The following is a 21,843-nucleotide window of genomic DNA, read 5'->3' on the forward strand; positions in this document are numbered from 1 at the left end:
CAAAACGCGAGCGGAACGGAGTAAAAACAATGAATGGACACTGAAGTTCTATCTACACATCATTATGTAAGCACGTGTTGTATCCATGTGTTGTGGTCGATTAGTTGTATCATTACGGCAGCGTGAATGATTGCGGAAGGAAATAAGGAGGGGACCCCTTCGCTCAATGAACTTGGACAGATTTACTGTAGAATATAATTCGATCTTTATACTTAATTGATATGATAAAGTTAATTTAGAATAAGCATGCACTAGTCGACATTAATTAATTTTCAAAGATACAGAAAGAAACAGAGCAGGGAGAAAAAGCATTTAAAAAGTTGCATAAAAAAATATAAATTTTCAACGACGTAATAAAAATTGAATTTATAATCTGGATAAATTACAGATACTTGAATTGTCAATTTAAAGATCAATCATTAATTTTTCGCTTCACGAAAATTTATAAATTGTCATAATGACTCGTGAAAAAATTGCTCACATAGAGAGGCAGAATTCTAAATGGTCGCTTATATCACTTATCAACGCATCGCTAATACGATCGTATAATTTTCCTAGATGCATATCAGCGAACAATCGCGAGTTAATGAACCGTGCGCGGAACGAAGGCGAAGGTGCGAGTGCCTTCCGCCAATATTTTTTCTCTCTACTCTTCTTCCTTTTTTGACGCATCGGCGTCATTCCCCCCAGAAAGGGGAAAACGGGATGGGTGGTGATCCGGTTGGTCGGTACCACACTCGGGTCGGCCGCCGGCGGGGGTGACGCTCGACGATACGTGACGCGCGTTTTAAAAACGCGCGACGAACGCTTTGTCAGTGCTGCCTACGGGTCGTGCCGCAGCAGTGGCACGGATGACAAACCGACACGAGGGGATATCCGGCCGCTGGCAAGCGTTTATTTATGATGCGTCGCCGGGCCGGGCCGGGCCGGGCCAGGCCGGACCGGGCCGGGTCGCCACTATGCCGCAACGGGTTCGCGCGCTGCGCGCGAAATGCCGGGTTCAATCGACATCGCGTGCGCGGAATCGACGATCGCTGAGGAATCCTCCCGGATGCATGACGCAGCGCGCGGTGGAGAGACACGGGTTACCGGTGCGTGTGCACCGATGCACTGTGCGCACCTCTCGTTCTCGTCCCTGCATGTGACGCGTACGCACGTGACCCAGTTTACATAAGCAACGCGACAATTTTCGGAAATTCGTGGCGCGACGAGGCGCGCTCTTCGACCGGATCAACATACCCCTACCGATGAATCGTTCCGCGTATCCGGGGGCGGACGGATCATTGAGAGCACCACCGTCACCTGTAATAAAGCTCTCGTCACTGAATTCGTAACGTCACGTCCAGTAGATGACCGAGATAATTGAAGTACGGGAATAGAATAGAGTGACTAAGTGAGAAGGATAGTAATTCAAGGGTAGTGATTCAACAAAAGAAGTGAATTTATTTTTCTAAAATATCTAAGGATCTATTAACGCATAATATTTTTGAAATTTTAGAAATACACTGTTCATTTAGTATTTCAAGAAAATGAAATTTCTAAATGTAATGTACCTCTACAAGCTTCCTAAGCGAATCGTTAAAATAAATTATTGTTTTTTATCAAATGTTATCAAATTGTAAAAAAATATCTTAAGATGATGATGGCGTGTTGAATTATCGACATTATAGAAGAAATTTCTTCGAACTGGCTTTATAAAATTGAAAAGCCTTTTACGTATTTAAGATACACGCACGAATAAATTCGGAGGTACTCAATTTAAACTTAAAAGCAAAAAAAATTACAAAATTTGATGTGTATATATATATATATTTTTTAAATATTTTTAATTTTAAATTTAAGACGAGTATTTTGGGTTTATTCGTGTGTATATTTTAAACATGTAAAATAAATTTTAATTCCATAGTAAAACCAATTCAAAGAAATTTATAATTTGTAATGTCGAAAAGTCACATCAGCATCATCTTGAGAAATTGACTAAACGGTTGTTAGAGAGAGAGAGAGAGAGAGAGAGAGAGAGAGAGAGAGAGAGAGAGAAATGAATCAGTTTTAAAAATATTTTATATATACTCTCTAAATTTCTTGAAGTGAGACTTCACTTTTGAAGTAAGATTCATTCCAAAAAGGGAGTAAAACTTTTCCTTTGGAGTGAATCTCACTCCAAAAAAATCTGTCATTTTTATTCAAGAGTGCAAATTTTTCAATCTTTTTCAGTAGTAGCAGTATTTTAATTCTTTTGGAAAAAGATTTCACTCCAAGAAATTTAAAAAGTACAAATAAACATATTACAATAAAGAAGAACAGTTTTTCTCTGGCAAATATCCAACGAATTATTAACCAATTAGCGTTAATTGCGATTCCTTAACGAGAAAGCACGTTTCAGCTTTGCACTTCGCGGTTTAACAAGAATCAAACCAAGATACGAAAATGACAATATCCTTTGAGAGTCTCATTCGACAGAATGACAGATTAAACCGAATTGGTCCGGTTCGATTCGATTCGCGCGTATCACAGTCAGCAGAATCCAGCGTTTCTAATTACACGCACTAATTCCGCGGAATGAAAAGGACCGGAGCAAGAGCCGTCAATGTGGAGAAGAACCTCGATGACCTTTCCTCGCTTCTCGTCGAGAGAGGCGAGATGGGAGGAGAACAAGAATAAATCGAACTCTGCGACACGAACTCCAATTACGCGGCCTTGATTCAGCTGAGCTGGTCGACAGCCGTAAGCTTCACGCGGGACCGAGTCACGAATCGTAAAATCCACAACGGACAGTGCAGTGCAGAGCAGTGCGAATCGGCTGTAGACTGTACCGTCAATGTGGACGTCAATATTTACTACGAATCTCTCTGGCCACTCGATCGCGATGAACGGGAAACCAATACGCGAACAGAGGAGGAGATGCATTCGGAAGAGAATCCGAGAGAAAGCCGCAGCGTAAGCGAGAACGAAATAACTACATACGGATAGAATATATCTATATACTTATCGCTCGATAAATCTCTTCATTATGTACCAGGAAGGAACTTTGAATGAGATATGTGAGCAAACAATAAAAAGCCTATATAAAATACAGAGTATCTATAATAACGTAAAAAAAAGCCTAAACGCAAAAAAGGGGATAGATTATCCAATATATTTTTAATTAAAAAATATTCGTTTTTAGACTTTTTAGTTGGATAAATAAATATTAAAAAGTATTTTTGTCTTATATCAATGCATAGCGCGTCATACAAATGGTAATCTTATATACATATACAATAAATACAAATTCGCGACAGTAGGAATATTTTAGCTTGTAAGTTTTTGTAATATTATTATATATATATCTGATTTATTATAAATTAATAAATCATAAATACGACTAGATATTAATTTATCAGACATTAATAATAATCATAAATGCGTCTTTAGATATTAATAGTGAACATTCAAGATAAATAAGAACCAATTAATTAGTCATAAGAAAGTTATTGCCAAGTTATAAAGTAATTTTAGCGTAGTGGTACAAGTAAGAAATATAACAAGCCAATAAGGAAATACGGATCATGGCAATAAAAATATAAGAAAATCTCGTTCCGCATACCGCGTAGTCTTTACAAAATCCAGTTATCCATATCTGTAGTCACAACGTATCCATGTTTAGAAGAACCTTATATCCGGAGATCGCGATGCGTAAGAAGTACTTTTCTCTTCTTTTCATCCTGGTTCTTTTTTTTTTTTACGGGTGTGTTCTGCACGTACGCGGGATATCGTGCGCGAAGATCCGCTGCAGCGGTGAGCCACAGCGGCGAATAGCAGTCTACGGCTACGCCGAATCTTTCCAATTCCGAGTCTGAAATTTGTTTCGCGTCTCTACGGCGTAACGCAACGTACTCGTCGCAGCTGTCGAATAAGTTGCATCTATCCGACGTGCACGCGACTCTCGCACACGTGGAGCCGCGCACCTGCAACCCGTACACGCACACGATGTGCACCGGCGTTACGAAATGACAGTACGTGCCGCATAGTGCCAGACGCCCCGCCATATATACGATTTTCTATCCAGCCAGGCTTCGCCTTAATGGAGGCGTCGCGTCGCGTCGCGTCGCGTATCTCGGTTTCGCCTTATGTCGACCGCGCTATGAATCTCATTTCGCGCTCAGTTCCGAACTCGAGTTTCCGCGCACGCGAGCTCGAATTAAACCATGGACAGAATGACGTGAATCGCTACTCTCGAGAATCGCCGTTCTCGAGAAAGACGGGTGACTTTCTTGCGCGAAAATTCCATTGCTGAATCGAACGACGGTGAGATTCATCGCCGTCGCGAAATCCATCCCGCGAAACAAAATTGCCTGTTACCATTCGATATTTTCCCCGTGATTTTCCCAGCTCGTTTTCTTAAATCGAAAAATAAAATACGTCGCGATGACTTTACGAATTTTTCTATGTGTGTTCCACAGAAGATGGGAACGCGTTATCTAAATGTACGTTAATTTTTTTAACGCATAAAAAAATCCATATATATAGATATTTTATATACAGAAAGTTTTTGCTGAAGTGTCTAAAAATTTAATTAGATACAGATATGAAAATAATTTTTTGTTGGACCATGAAAAATTATCTGGGACACTCAAATTGGTGGTTACACTGAGAGAAATCTTTGTGTCTCACAAAAATCTTACTTTTGCATTTAAAATTTGTATTCTAATCAAAATTTGATTGGGAACACATTTTTGGTTATTCTAATCAAATTTAGATTAGAACAACGTAATTTTTAAATGAAAAAATAAATAATTATATGTACCAAAATATTTCTCTCGGTGTAGAATGTCAAGCTATTTTGCAACATTGTTTAGTATGCTTGAGATTTCTACGTAATTATTTTAATGTCCAGCAACATTATTTTCAGATTTCTATTTATTTTAGTTAAATTTTTAGACACTTCAGCAAAATCGTTCTTTCTATGGAGCCTGTCCCCGCCAGCCTCGGTAATCTCTCATTTAATTATGTAACCGTTATGTAACTATAATGATTCTCTAAACAACGGGGCGAGAGAATGGGACTACACTCTTTGAGTTAATTAATTAACACTACACGGTGTTACAGTATTACAACGCGTACGCGTACACGGTGACATGCTGAATATATGTTCTGGTATCATTCTCGCACAGTAAGTTCGTTAAGCATAATGTAGGCCAGGCATCGACGACGACCTAAAACCCATATGCAACGTGTACTCTCTCTCTCTCTTTCTCTCCTCTCTCTCGCTCTCTCTCTCTCTCTCTCTCTTTTGGTGCACACGTATCAAGTACATTATTCAGCGCGTGCATAAACCTCGATGAGTTCGCGATTCCACACGTTGACGTTGCATCAGCACGCGCGTATACTCGGAGAATTGATCTCGCCTGTGTAATAACACGCGAGGCTCGTTGCGTTACCGCACCGGAAATCGCATTCCGTGTGTCTGTCAAATAGCATCCCTTTATAATTGAAAAAGCCGCCACACGATTCCTCCCGTCGCTTTTGCACAAATTATTTCGAAACTCGCGAAACTCAACTGTCTCATAATTGTCGATCGATATTCACGCTGTGCATTCGGTAATTTAACCCTAAATCTAGTTATCCGATTCGAAAATAGATTTTAAGAGCGAGAAGGAATATGAATTTGTGTAATATTCTTTAAAAATTAATAAATTTATATTGAAATCAATATAAATACGATGATATATTTTTATATTAAAACATAAATACAATTGTATGTTTTTATGTTATAAAAATAAATTTAATTAGTAAAATTAACTTAACATCGAAACATTCAATATTACACAAATTTTGAATCCATATCGTCGATTCTGCAAGCCCTTTATTTGTCTGATATTATAAAGTTGCGTGGAAAATGAAAACAATGGTAATGAGAATACGGGAAATTATTTGCAAAAAAGAAGAAAAAGATAAATAAATGCGCGACAGGTTGCGTGCTGTGCCAAGTTTATATGCCGGGAAGTAAAGCTTGATTATCGCCGGCAAACTTCTGGAAGCGGAAAAAAATTTTAAGTTTGAGCGACGAGAGCAGTTTCGCGGTTCGCCGACCGCAAAATTGCATGCCACCCGATCGATACCGTTTCATTTTCACTCGTTAAAGAGCAACCGCGCATCCATTTTTTCTAATTACTTTGTTTGTACAACATGTTTATGAGCGTCAATGTAATTATCTTCCTTGCTAATACATAACGATGTTTACCGTTACGCTGTTTTTCATCATCACGGTACGTTGAAACCAAAATAGCAATTGCCTGTTTATTTGGATGCCACTCCCTTTTCCGCAATTTTCTAATTGTAATAATTAAATATGTCATTAAGGGAACGTCAAGTTGAAATTCTGTTGATACGAAGTCGGTTCCAAATTAAATGAAGATGAAGCGCTTATTGTATACATTTGCATACTTTTGAAGCATTGTCGAGACTTTAATTGCCAACCATTTAAATAAGGCTATTGATATTACACGAATAAATAGAAATATATATATATATATATATATATATATATATATTGCAATCTTTATTATTATCTCTATAATAAAGAAAAGAATTCTCTTAATATCTGATATATCCAGTGTATGCTTTCCTCAGAACTCGCCGCGAGGAAGATTAAGAAGTTATATAAAGGAAAAGTTATGTGTATTTGTCCCCCAAGCGTGATAGACATTATTAGAGACATGGACAATGAAAATTTGTTGTCGTCCGGGAATAAATGAGATTTTTCTCGGCTACCTGCCGTCGCTGTAAAAGTCATTACATTGTAACGACATGTTTGTTGTGAAAATAAAGAATGTCTCTGGTATCCTCGCGAAACGATGAACAGAAAGAAAAAGAAGATTACGGAATACTTTTATCTAGCTTAATATCACAGAATACGTTACGATTCGCGTCAGATACCTTTCCACTCCGCTAATAGCATTATATTTCAATTGCATTTGATTGACAATTATCAATATCAGCCGCATAATTCAACTGTAGGTAATTTTGACAAACACGGAATTGATTTCGTGGCATATAGAGTTTAAAATGAAATTATTAATTACGAATTTGACATAAAACATGCTTGAAATAGGTACGTTAATTTAGTATTTTTAACTTCACTTGGAAGAAAATGTTATTAAATAAATAACGTTAAATAAACGTTATGAACGTCATTTCTCTTTGATGAAAAGATAATTATATAAATGTTCTGTAACTTTTTTGACAAGGTTCCTAACAAACTCGCTTTTTTTTTTTTTTTACAAATATAAATACAAGCGTCGCGTTGTATGCTTTAGCAACGCATAGAACGACGCATCATTCTGCTTCTAATGGAATCTACGTGTTGTGTTTGAAAATGAGACATTTAATTAATAATCGCGCAACACAATCATTATGTCATTTCGCGCAATCGCCGCATACCGCAACGATCTTTTAAAGTCATCCGGAAAATCGTCATGCGATCGATCGCTGTTACATGTAATTCTGTACCGGTAGAAAAGCGCACCGAAACGCACGTCCGATTAATATCGATATGTCGGACGCTCGTATAATATGTTCGCATTTGTGGAATGATCGACGAGGAACACATATAACGTTGGATCGGTTGGTGGTAATTCGTTCGCTCGTTCTTGATACAGGAAGCCGAATTTACATTGACGTCGAAATAGAACCAATGAGTACGCCGTCGGCGCGCGCGATAAACGCAATAAATTTTGCGTCCGGCGAGCGGAACACGAGCGCGTAGCTCGACGTTAATACTGTAATTCTCGTCCAAGAGTCCAGCGTCTCGGCGACTTCCGCGTAAGGCCCGGATAGTCGACAATGTCGCATGTCAACGTCGTCCTCGAGAGCTCGCTCTCGGAGTTCGCGACACGTGAGGAAATGGAAATGGAAAATAAAACGAACGATATATCGAACTTTGCAATTTCCGATCTCCGTTAGCGCAAAATGTACGATAAAATATTTCATTTTTTTTTACAAATCTTGTCCTGTGGCGTCGAGTTAAGAATTGTATAGTAAGATAAATTTACTAATTAGTGGACATGACCTAATTATTGAACAAAATGACAACAATTTTAAATATTAAGCTTTTAATGATACGTATGACTCTAAATAAATACGTTGTTTACAACAACACTGATTTCTAACCGAAACCGGTTATAATCTATATTAAAATTCTGTATCAACGTCATCTACTGTTCAGATATGTAACGTCAAATAATGACGGAACTATTCATAAACGGAACAGTTTAACGATGGCTTGGAGGCACCGATTGCTGTGCATCGCTCGACATAATCAACTGTATCTTCGTATAATATTGGGAATTTTACTTAAAAAAATTTTATATTCTTAAGATTCTAAACTATCGATTTAAGTAAAAAAAAATTTTTTTCGATTTTTTGAAAGTTTCAGGATAGACTAACTGTTTAATATTAAAAATTTTTGTCAATAATTGGATGTTCACTAACTGCAGGTATATTTATCTTACAGCTGCAGAAGATTTACAATTCCTCGCGAGAATATCTTAAATCTTAAAATATCTTAAAAAAAAATGTAACTTTAAACTTTCAGAAACATCAAAAAAACTTTATAACTTGACACAAAAATGTCAAAATAGTTTCTATTTTCTTAACACTTATGTGTACATACAATGAAAAAACGTTTTGCTGAGGTATTTAAAAATTTAGCTAGGTATAGATCTGAAAATAAATTTATTTAGAACATCAAAATAATTATGTAGGACATTCTAATTGATCATTATGAAATATTATAATTTGTTGCAGAATTATCATCAATACTTAAATTTTTACCTAATTATTTTGATGCAAGAGGATTATTTTCAAACCTGTATTTAGCTACATTTTTAGATACTTCAGTAAAACTATTTTTTCTATATCGATTACGTAATCTTTGCATTTATTTGTTTTAAAATGTTTTAAAAGTAGTCCGATTTTGAAGATGTTTGTGTCTTCACGTTTATATGAATTCTTTCTTCAAAACGAAAAAGTAAAGAAAAAAGTTACTTTTCTTTACGAATATATCGTATAACAATGATGCTTCATTAAATAAGTAGAAAATGCGAGAGAAGAAGAAGGGGACTAGCATGTCAATGGCGAACCATAAAGAAATCGTCCGCACCATCAAGGCGATCGCGAGTGTCTACACATTCTCTTTCTTTTCTCAACTTTTCTGTCTCCTTACATGGTATTTAATTTGAGCGCTGACGAGTCGACGATGGCAAACACAGAGACTGAAGAAGCACTTGGGAGCTTAAGCCAACGTAGTCATTGACAACTACACGAGTCGTGCGATAGCGGAGAGATCGACCCTTCCTCTCCCTTTCCTTTCTCTCTTTCATTTCTCTATCCCGACTGCCATGATGCTCCGCATTCAGAAGTCATGATTGCACTCGTCAAAGAGCAAACAGTACCGACGGATCCTCGATTCTAGCAAACGCCTTCACACAAAGCTCAAATTCTAAAATTCTAAAATTTTACGGCTATGACCTCACTTGTGCCAGGAGCATTCAAGGGTTCCTCTTGTCAAACTATCTAATTTTCAAAAAATGAGAATCATTTTTATAACGAGATCGCGAAACTGTATCACTGATTTAATTAATCATTTCAGCGTTTCTTGTAAAGCTCTTTCTTTTCAATTTCTCATAACTTTTATATTACAATGAATGGAGATGTAACATATAATAGTTTTTTTTTTATTCAATTTATATTACATTTTTTATTGAAAATTTTTTACTGAAAATAACTGCGAAGTATGTAACATTTATCATTATTTAGTATTGTATTATTCGATTAATATTCTTTAATTTTTATTTTGTTCATTATTTCTTAAATTAAACTCAAATGTGAAAGAAAATACGTAAATGATTTTTTCCGCAAAAAGCAAAGCTTTTAAATTTATAAAAATATTGATACGTTTTGTTAAAAATTGATAGCTTTGTAGAATTTTTGTTAGGATGTTGATTTAACAGTCAAACCAAAATTAAAACATGATCTCGAAATTCTGCAGGCTATATCAATGCTATATCAATTATGTCTATTTTCATTAAGAGATTCCATTGTGTACAAAATGCGTCCTATACTTTCTAAAATAATATCGACGGAATTATATTATGACTGAGATTGCGACCATTGTTATAGACGGATAAACAATCGTACTCGATTGCAAACGCTGATCTTCCATTTTCCACAATCAATCGCAATCTCAGCGTTTTATTATCAGCGTTTATTATCATAATATTCATGGCGCAGATAACTAATTAGTCGGGCAAAGACAAAGTCAAAGAGAGTTCCAGAATAAAACTTTCTCTCTCTTTCTCCATCACGGGAATAAATTACGCGGGGAGGATGCTCTTAAAGCAATGCAAAGAAATTCTGAAGAAGTGTGCGGATGCAAAATTAGCTTCGCTTCTGCTGCATACGGAAAAACGAGGACATAATTAATTTATGAAACGTGAATTAAACAAGAAAAATATGCAATTGCTTAATGCTACTTCTTCGAATTAGCGGGATGGAAATAAAAATTTCTAATGAATGAAAGGATAGAATACGAAGTCAAAGACCTAACATTAATTTCACACATTCCTTGCAAATTATTACATATTTTTATAGATTTTATTATTAATTAATCAATTGTATATGTTTCTAAAAGTTTCTAAGCAAGAAGAAATGATAAATAATTATAAAAATGGATTAAATTTATCTTTTCCGTTGTGCGATAGTGATTAAAGAAAAAAATATAAATTTTTGAATACATAAGTAAGTACATGACTATCACGAGGAACCTGCAAGTACGCCGGGATCAATTTCACGACCTAATTTCTATGAAACCGGAAGGATCGATTACAGAATTAAGGCCGTGGCATTTCTACATCGCGCAATTTCCTCTCCGACGCCAATTTCTGCGAATTTCTACACTCCGCCGTCTAGAAGCTGAAAGGATCTCTAATTTTCTGCTGCATGAATAGCCTTTATTTCTGGTTACCTTCCGAGAAACGGTAGATCTCGCGAGGTGTTAAGAGATTATGCAAGAGTAAACGAAAGACACACCGAGTATAAACAATGCGAATATTCCTTGTTTTAATTGTCCTTTTCATAAATCATGATTTATGGCCGTAAAGCACGGAATGCATCTCGAAAAAGCAGAAACGTTTCCACGTTTTATGTCTTGCGTCATATCAACGATATTTATTTTCTACAGCGGACAAAATCCACGTATCATCTCTGGACATTATAGTACGAGAACGATAAATCATCGGCGTTTTAATTATTTCATTTCACGATGGACGCGGATAAATCACTTCGGGCGTGAGCTCGCGCGCACGTTGTTGTTTAATTTTCCGCAGTCTTATAATTACTCGCTCACTACCTTTCCGGCCGAACTTTTTTTTTTCTTTCTCTCTCTCTCTCTCTCTCTCTCTCTCTCTCTCTCACCATCTGCCTTATTGTCTTCCGTAACCAACAACGAAGCCGCACGCTGGGAAAATGTCCCTTTAAATAATGTAAAGTGTTTCTGAATAATGCATGCCGAGTAGACTCGCGGAATCGCGCGCACTTTGCGCTAAGAAAGGATGGAAGAAGGTAGATACGACGAACGGTGTAAGTACCGCATTAACAAGCAACATTATACGCCGCCGTAAGTATGTCCTAGTCAGATGTTACACCCGCGGAACGGAAAGCCCATGTCGAAGCTCTCTCGTAGTTTTAATCAGGATTAGAGGGGCGGGCAAACGATTATTCGATTCATCGACTCGGCGGATTCTACACTACCGCGCTCGTTAATCAGTGCCGCTGTTCACTGTTCGGATTTTAGAATAGTGTACCTATTACTCTGCAATCTACCAGGTTAAAGATATTACGTATTATCAATATAGCTGTAGTCTGCTGTCTCAAAATTGCATGAAATAATATATACGTTATTATTAATCAATTAAAAGATAAAATTAATTGATGTCTGTAATAACGTAGCGCGTGATTATATGTATAAATCAACGGCCTGAATAAAATTAAAACGCCACTCTCTTGTTTTTAAAAAAATCGTTTATAGCGATGCGTTTTATTTCGCTGAGTTTGAATTTTCTCTTGAAACATTTACAATTCATTTTTAAATGATAATAATTAATCGATTATTAATAAAAGTAGTTATTTATATTAACAAAGAAAACAATCTCTTCACCGTTAATGGATTTTATAATATAATATAAGGTGGAAAGAGAGGATGATTTTTTGCTAAAGTATCTAAAAATTTAGCTAGATATATAAATATGTGAAATTAATTTATTGGACCATCAAAATAATTATTGAGTAGTAATGGTTGAACGTCAAACTTTTTTGCAGCATTACTCATGATTCATGATTCAGATTCATACGAATTATTTTTGTGATCCAGCAAAATTATTTTCAGATCTGTATTTAATTAAATTTTTAGATTAATAGTTTAGCAAAATCGTCCTTTCCGTCAAAAGATGCTGCTAAATACCCAATTCTTTATATTAGGAAGACGTTATTCTTTATAGTTTGTTCACTTTTCGAACTTTGCTTGCAAACGTTTTTTTACACGCATTAATAAAATAAAACAGAGTCTTAAGTCTATTACGATTTATGTAATAACAGTCGTTGGAAGCTGGATCGATTGCTGACAGACGAAGTCAAGGAGCTTGCGTTGCAAGAGACTTGCCTATGTAGTGTTACAGTATTTTAAGGATTCATAGAACTTCTCTACATAGAATTTGACTGCACCAATTTTACGTTTCTCCTTTTGCACAATACAGAAATTTTTGCAAGATATTTGAAAGGAGCACAGTACGGAATACAAAGACAAAGTACTTTTATATAAGAATAATATAATTTTATAAGAATGAAAGTAAAATAATAAGTGTAAGTTAATTTAACTTTATTTAATTAATCATTTAATTTCATGAAACTACAAATTGAGAAAAGTAAAACGCCTTTGTTCCCAATGCCTTAAGGTCGTAATAATATTTTTAACGATAGTTCGACTTCGTAATGTATTGTCAACCAATAGACTAATATAATGTATTTTGTAATACGTATTTCTCAGTTATTATATATGCATTTCTCTACGCGGTTGTATAGTTATATATTCTATTTTTTTAACGGTTATCTCGTTTGTATTCGTGTTCTCGTGGATGAAGGAAAGAGAATCAGCTTAAATACTACGACAACAATCATTGAAACAAGCTGGTTACGTTTAGCAAATGAGAGCAAGTTAGGAGACGCCTGTTAGAGAAAACTATGGTTTCATTTAAATATTTATAGAAGCACGGTGGAGGTTTCCTGTGCGGGAAGCTCTTGTCTCTTCGCGGTTCCGACTTACCTTCGGGTTTCGTTTTCACCGCGAACGAAGAGTAAACGCTAAAAGTGGCCGTAGGAAAAATTCACTAGAAAATTCAGTCCGCTCTCTACGTTGCGTGTTTGCGGCACGTTTTCGTTGTGTCAAACCGCGAGAGAAACGTTGACTTCGTGAGCGCGGATAATGCAAATGCATATGTTTTCACATTCTTTCTCTAAATTCTCGAGAAACATAATTCGCGTTTTACATATGCACGCGCGCAACGTTACGATAAAAAAAGAAATCCTTTTTTTTTTTTGTTTAAAACGTCCTACTTTTTCAACTTCTCTTTAAAAGCTGCGAATGGCCCTAGGTTTTTCTATCTTCCCCATTGTACGCGCACGAAAAATACGGTCACCCAATTTCCGGGGCAGTCGTGCGGTTTGCCCACCCTGAAAGACACCGCTGGATGGTGGGGTACCGGACCAAACTCTTCGTAATTCAGTCGGACCTTCGAACAAAGAATGGCCATACGTACATACACGACAAGTCCCGGTGCTACCGCTGGAGCCTGCCTCGCTATGAACATTGTACGAACATTGTACACTATTCCCAACGACGATACGAGCCAGCTGGCGCGTCGCGCTCGTATTTCATCGAAGCAGGGCGGCCGCCGCCTTCTATCGACCGTTTAGTAAAGTGCCCTCGTGCGACCGTCCCGCGCCATCGCGATACGGTACGTGCCCCCTTTCGCCAAGAAACGTGGTTCGTAGGCGAAAAGCGAGTAAATGGGGGCTTCTTCGACCAGAAGGAACGGGAGAGCTCCTATCCTATCCACCCCCGGTCCCCAAAGCTGCGTTTATCATCCGACTGTTCGCTCGCTGCCGATGCGGCTGTTCACAACCAACGATATCGCCTGGACGAAATGGAGGTATATTGAACGATAAATAGAACAATCGTTAGCAAAGAAATACGAGTACACTTCGTGAAATACTTGGGCCCGATGGGATCGAATTAAGCGAGAGCTTTTAGACGCAATCTAATTCGAAAATTTTGCTGCATATATGCAAAATGTAATTGTATTTTTTTGTACAAATATAGTTTCGATAAATTATGATAAAGTAAGAATAAATGTTATACAGTTTATGTTGAATTTGTACTTATTCAGACTGAAATTTATGGAATTAACACTAATTGTTATATATTATTTTTGCAGTATTAATTAATTCGCGATCAATGAACTCGATAGTATTTTAAATCATGATAGATGAATGGGCTATGATTATAGAATAAAATTGATACAAATAAAAAATAGATAATAAATATTAACGCGTTTCTTATCAGAAAAAATACTTGGAATAATATGAAAGAAACATACTTCATTTTTTTAAATTTGCGTTATCTGTTTATACATTCAAAAATTTTTATCATTAAATTTTTCTTTTTGTATCAAATTTAACTCTGGAAAAATATAGCAAATCTAAACACAGATTTCAAATTTTATTTTTAAAATATTTAAGAAAAAGTAAATGTACTGTTTTTTTTATTTCTATCTATATCCTTTCCATAAATATTGATTTTTACCTTAATTTTTTTAATAAATAATAAATACATACAATAAATATTTCCCTCGATTTTTCTTTTAAGCTTTGTGCCAGATAAAAATATCGTGAAGAATAAAAAATTTAAGAATTCGAAATGTATGATTTTTAAAAAACTGACAAAACAATATTATTAATAATATTAAATATATATATATATATATATATATATATATATATATATCATGATATTTTCAATTGTTGAAAACTTTTTCGTGTAGAAAGCTTAGCAAGAAATGCAAAAAATAATAATGTATTTATTATTTATATCTTTTATAAAAAGCGATTTATTATTTATATCTTTTATAAAAAAACTTTTATTTTTTTACTCTTAACCAAGCTTATTCTACTCTTGTAAAATATTTCTGTCACTTGTTTTATTTATACAAGATTTTTTGCTCTAAAAAATTTCAACCGAATGATGTATTTCACTTAATATTTTATCATGTAAGATACATGGTCGATATAATGAATTCTATTTTTGAGTTTTATGTGCGCATAAGTGCAGTCTTGTGTGCATAATAAATTGCTTGCACACATTCCAGAGTTATATATTGAATAATCTAGCCCATTCATTTTAAAGATACATGGATCTATGAGATTTTATATCATATTTATCAACAATATTTTCATATTATTTCTAATTGCAATTTTCATATTTCTAATACTGTGTATCCATTATATATACTATTTTCAAAGATCCATTACTTTATAAAAATAATTCGACTCACCAACACGATGAGCAACAGCGGAGCGGATGAACATTACGTTGCAAACTGCGTTGAACTATAACATAAAAAATGTATTCAAATTATTGCAATGTAAATCAAAGTGATTAATATTTAATATAAATAATTACGCGATTTGAATCTTTTAACTTTTTAAGCAATTCTTTTTTAAATGTTCGTAAATAAAAGATTTTTTCTAGTTTCTACTTTTAAATTGTTCGAATAAAAATCAAAATGAATGAGTAATAAATAAATAATAAATGATTAATATCGCAAGTATATAACAAATAATATGTAAATTATAAGTAACTTAATATACGAAAAATAGCCCGGAGTTCATACTTGCTTTTTATCTTTTTTTGCTTCCGTATTGAATTTTTTCTTTGTTTTATGAAAGAAAAAACCTTTTTTTAAGTACAAATTTTTTAAAAAATGGATGAACAAAATTATTTTCATAACATTTTCATAAATAATGTAAATAATTACAAATCTTAAATTTGAAATATTTTACATATATTTATTATATGTGTGTATGTGTGTGTGTGTGTGTGTGTGTGTGTGTGTGTGTGTGTGTGTGTGTGTATATAATTAAATTTTATTATGTATATCTTGAAAGAAAATTGAAGATACTTTATGAGCATTAGAAAATAATATCTACACTATAAATAAGCTATTAATCTCACAAATAATTTAACTTACAAATTATTCCTTTGCAATCCTTAAGTTATAATCTCTATCACATATCGATCCATAATATATCTATCTTGTTAAATAGCCGTCTCGATATGTTTGAACTATTAATCGCAAGAGTTATTTAATCGCGCAAACCGGAAATTGCTAATGCTTCGTAGGGAAACAGTAATTAGCATCTTTGATATCCGGTTGAATTACATTTCCAGAGATAGCGAAGACACGCACGCACAATTATCTCGATGGAGTATCAACGAATAAATGACAGCATGCCGACCTTGTATAAGTATACATATAGCGCATCATACCGATCGAACGCACAACATATCAAGATTGCCCGCTAATTGACTTTTGTTGCTACGAAATATTTAAATAAATATAGAGAATATTCTTACATTTTAAACGATACTCATTTTAATTTCGATAAATGAGCTGTTGTTATCAGTTTTTATGTAATATTTATTCGAAGAGTAAGATTAGAGTCTTCTCTCTTCTCTTATCTGATCCAAAAAGGGTTTATTTAGAAAAATTGATTTATTACTAAAATCCTTTTTTTGGCGTTTTTAACGGAATAAAATTGTGTGGTTTAATAAGTTAAAAAGATGAAATTAAATCACCGTAGTAAAAGTCGCGATTCGTTTTCTTGATTTATTAAAATCGCGTAATTTCATTCTTCTCAAGATGTAAAAATTTATTATGATAAAGTAATCTCCATTTTTTATCACAAAACGAAGGTTTATTTTCATATATATTTAAATATATTATCTGTTAAATTAATTTAACAATTCTTTTTGAATTAATCAATTATTCCATGTTAAATTTTTATTTCAGAAAGAACTGAATAATTTGCTAATTGCATAGTTAAAATTTACTGTTAATTATGGTATCAGTTGAATATTTTAATTCTGAAATATCTACACATACACACACACACACACACACACAATTTTACGTATCTCGAAATTACCAGACCTAAATAAGTAATGTATATATAGTATATTCTTATCTATACTTTGTCACTCTTATATGTGGCAAAACCATAAAAGATAATATATATTAAACAAAAATAGATATATTAGGTGTTGGAATTAATTCGTAGCGTTTTACAAGTGATGGGAAGTACTTTCATTAATGTATTTTTTAATGCTCATGTGAAATAAATAACATTCTTTCATTAAAAAACGCTACGAATTAATTCCAACACCTAATATATATATATATATATATGTATATGTATTTAAATATATACGATAATAATTGATAAAAAATATTAATATTGAATTGGTAAAATTAAAAAAAAATTAGTACAAATTTCTAGAGAATTAAATTCAATTTTCCAATCATTACGTTTGCATTGATAAGCTAATATTTTAAAATAATAAATCATTTTCTTTTTTTTTCCTGTAACCTTATGAGAAAAAATTGTACTAAAATTGATATTATAAAATTTGTATGTTCTTTACAAGATTAATCGTTACAAGATACACATGTTTCATGACACGAACATTCACGGGTCGACATTTTGCTTCGTCGTCTGATTGGTAGCCGATCGATGCAATGGTTTTCCGCCGTGGAACTTTTTCGGACACGAGGTACCGTTTTCAGTTACAAAACCAATTTTGATAACTCGGTCTTATAAGTCGCGAAAACCGTTTCGTACCAAGTTTAGCCAACGTTATTAGCTATCTATTCTCAACGGCCGTACTCGCTGACTGTTGCGCTGTAAAAGAATCGGGAACGTATATCGATGTAAGATTCTTCTTACATCTTCTAAGATCGTGGCATCGACAGCGACTTGTGCACATAAATTTTCCAAACAACGATCTGAAAACGCTGCCCGTGTCCGTAATCTGTTCTGTCATTTCTCTTTCATCTCGCTCTTCTTTCGATATATTGGCATGCACGTGCGTTGTAATCTAACATTGCATCGTGAACTTAATAGCAGAAAAGATGATTAATTATGTACAGGACATTTAATTAAAGATTTTGTCAATTTGCGAAAATCTGAAATTTAAAAAATTTAGCGGTAAAAATTCAAAAAATTAACTTTGTATTTTTAATATTAACGTAAAACGTCGTTTTTATAATTAAATGCGTAAAGGTGCTTTTAAAACAAGTTTTATGTAAATTTAATTTGGAACAATATTTTATTATCGGCTCGCATTTGAGACACGATTAAAAAATTTTATTATTTTTTAAATCGCGTATGGCATAAATGTTTTAATATTATTTCTTTTTTTTTTTATTTTTGCATGCTGCAGAATCTGCAATATTTCGTAAATAATTAACGATATCCTATGATTCGATTCTGGTCGTGATAGTTTAAAACTCGTTGCATATATCAGGATATAAGATCATTTGTGTTAAAAAAAAAAACAGAAATTTTGAGCTTGCAGAGTTCGTTGTTTTCTTGTTAAAACATGAATGAAAATGGGATGAATTTAATAATAGACGAAGTATTATTAAAATTTACTCGCGAGTTGTACATGTTTCGTGAAAGTTTTCCTACTCGTCCTCTTTTGGCCGTCTCTACAGGGATAGGTAGATCCGAGGGATCTCATGGTAGCAGTGCATCCTCGCCGAGGAACGTTCAACTTTCCCGATTTTTCATGAAACTCGCAGTACTTGCGTGACTCGCCGGGATACTACTCGCCGAGCAAGACGTAAGGTACATCCGGGGAAAAAGTAAAGACTCGTCGCGGAAAAACGGGCGGTGTACTTCGGGTGACACAATGTCGGTTGTTATGCACCAGAGAACGTTTCAAAGCTTTCTTTTCCTGTCTTTTACGGGTAACCCATGTAACTAGAATGTCTATTTACTGAGGTTTTCGTCTTGCTTATCAAAGTATTCTCTACCATAGCGATTAAAATGCACACTCGGCCCGCTGAGACTTCTGATTTTCAAGCGTTTTATTCCGAAGGGACGTTCCTATCATGAAAATGGAACAGCGAAGAATTCAGACTTAAGACGATATCGTGACGAACTAAAACGCTGAACGATATTCTTGTAACTTTCGAAAAGGAAAATGCAAGCTCGTAAGTAGGTTAAAGATGTCGTCCCTCCCTGAATTCGTCAAAGCAATATCCAGAAAAGTTTCAACGTTGCATAATCGTGTCTTAAAAATGAAACTTTTTGAAAATATAAGTTGTCACGTTATTTCCCACAGCAGAATTTTTAACTTTTGAAAATGTAAGAAACGAAACGTTGTCGATATTACAGCGTGTATCATGAAAATGTCATTTTAATGTGGATCGTAGAAGCGGTTATTGCAACTCCCGTGATGCCATAATTCGAAACGATCTTTCCCTTAGAACCAATAAAGTACGATCCATTGCAGCACGGATGACGATAAATCAGACGTAGCGAATAAGATAAGTCGAGCACGAGACAAAAACAAAGTTTACAACGAAACATAAATCATGATTATTATAATGTTATACATGTAAGATAACCCCATATAATCTTTTCATCTAATATTTTTTTGTTTTTTGTTTTTAACGTTTCTTATTTTGTTACAATATTATATTATCTTATTATATTATTCTTTAATTTTATATTGTTTTTTTTATATGTACAGTGAGTGCAAAAACTATTCGTGAAAGGAAATTTTATTAAAAAAGTCTTATTTGTAGAAAATAAACATTAATTAGCAATTTTACAATAAATACATTCTATTCTAACATAAACAAACGAGCTTCGCATATATTCCTGATTTTAGAAGTTAAATTTCTCGACTGTACGAATACTTTTTGTATTTAAACAATATAATTTTTAATTTTCGCTTATTTTTCAGATGATATATTTTCTATAATTAATACACATTTTTTTGGTATATATAATTTTGAGAAATATACAATCTACTTTATTTTTTATGAATAAATTTTTAAATTACCTAACAAGAAATGATTATCAATTAAATGCCGAATCGATGTCAAACGTTGGTATTGAAATCATCGTATCGATATCGATTCGACATCAATTCGATGTTTCGTTTCTCACTGGATAATATTTATTTTTTATAAATAAAGTTTTTTAAAAAATATTTCCTCTGTGTACGAATGCTTTTTGCACTCACTCTATATCATTTTTTCCTGCCTTTGTCTTATTACTTCTTATTTATCTCTCTTCTGTTTTTTGATATATTATTTTTTCTTATTTTCCTTGTATTGCTTCTTTTTATTTTTTTTTTTTATGTTTTTAGAGTGCTTATCCTACAATTATATAATAAATGCTTAATCTATTCACTCTCTCTTGGAGTAAAATCTCATTCCAAAAGAGTTAAAATACTGCCGCTATTGAAAAACTATAAAAAAATTACACCCTTGAATAAGAACGGTAAATTTTCACTCTTCTTTTTTAAGTGAGATTTCACACTTTTGGAGTGAAATTAAAAAAAAGGGGGTGAGATTTCTTTCCTTTGGAATAATTCTTCAAAAAAAGAATGAAAATCTGTCACTCTTATGCAAGAGTGCAAATTTTTCACTCTTTTTCAATAGTATTTTAGCTCTTTTAGAGTGAAATTTCACTCTAAGAAATTTCAAGAATACAATAATAATAAATACGTATAAATCATATATTTATTTTGAAATACATCTTTTTATCATATCTTCTGAACTTTACTCTAGATATTAATATTAAACGATGCTAATACAGGAAACAGATTTAACAAGTTTCATTTCGTCGCGGGCGAAATGTTTTCCACAAAACGGATTATTCGCTCCTCTCGCAAATCGCTCTTTCGCGACACCGACTTGATTTTCTTTTTCAATAAACGTTTCGCACATTGTTCGGGAAATAAAGTGGACCAGTCAGACAATCCGTGCGCATAACGGGAGGGTTAAGCACGGCGTGAATCAACTTGATGCCGGCTCAAAGCTCCCGCATTTTTGCGGGACTCGGCTCCATGGCAGCATCACGCGCGCGCACTTTTGCGAATGATAGTGCACAGTGAAGCAAAGTAGGGCATAACAGGGTCGATGCCGCATGAAATCTCGCAGTGATACAACACTGGTTTATTCAATTATCACTAAACCCCAAGACTCATCTCTGCTATCTACTCTTCTATTTCTTTCTCTCCCTTTACGCACTATTGGTCCTTGTGATGCGTATACGTGAGAAAGGAATTAACGCCATGACGAACCAACATACGAATTTACAATCGACCCTCAACCTCGGATTCGACCGATCCTTCTCTCCCCCCCCCCTCTCTCTCTCTCTCTCTCTTTCTCTCTCTATTTGTCCGCTTCTCGTTCTCTTTCTCTCTGTTATATCCATTCCTTCTCTCTTCGTCCTTGTTCACCAGCGTGACTGCGATTCATCCATCGACCCAGTTCCGAACATATTGGCGGTGTCCTTCCAACCCAACGCTCTGGAAAATGTAAAATGGATGTTTTGAGATCGCGCTGATCGGACTCCACACTAGCAGTCCAAAAATCGGATTCAATTCCAGCGCGTCCGGCGAGAGGATAGCGGATGTCGTATAATGTGACAGCATCTTCAAAGGAAGATAAG

General features: G+C 34.4%; 1 protein-coding gene and 1 long non-coding RNA gene across 6 annotated transcripts in view; one reads left to right on the top strand and one right to left on the bottom strand.

The window, feature by feature from the left end:
* The window catches only part of sns (sticks and stones), a 319,941-nt gene that overhangs the window by 253,007 nt on the left and 45,091 nt on the right, over nt 1-21,843 (top strand). The gene's annotated exons all lie outside the window — the stretch shown is intronic.
* The window catches only part of LOC147909157 (uncharacterized), a 96,421-nt gene that overhangs the window by 37,792 nt on the left and 36,786 nt on the right, over nt 1-21,843 (bottom strand). Inside the window, exon 4 of the long non-coding RNA XR_015545669.1 lies at nt 15,645-15,699. This is a non-coding gene — a long non-coding RNA (uncharacterized LOC147909157). The remainder of the gene's footprint in view (nt 1-15,644; nt 15,700-21,843) is intronic.

Source organism: Acromyrmex echinatior, chromosome 7 (genome assembly GCF_024713525.1).
Source record: "Acromyrmex echinatior isolate Ae372 chromosome 7, ASM2471352v2, whole genome shotgun sequence".
NCBI classification, from domain to species: domain Eukaryota; kingdom Metazoa; phylum Arthropoda; class Insecta; order Hymenoptera; family Formicidae; genus Acromyrmex; species Acromyrmex echinatior.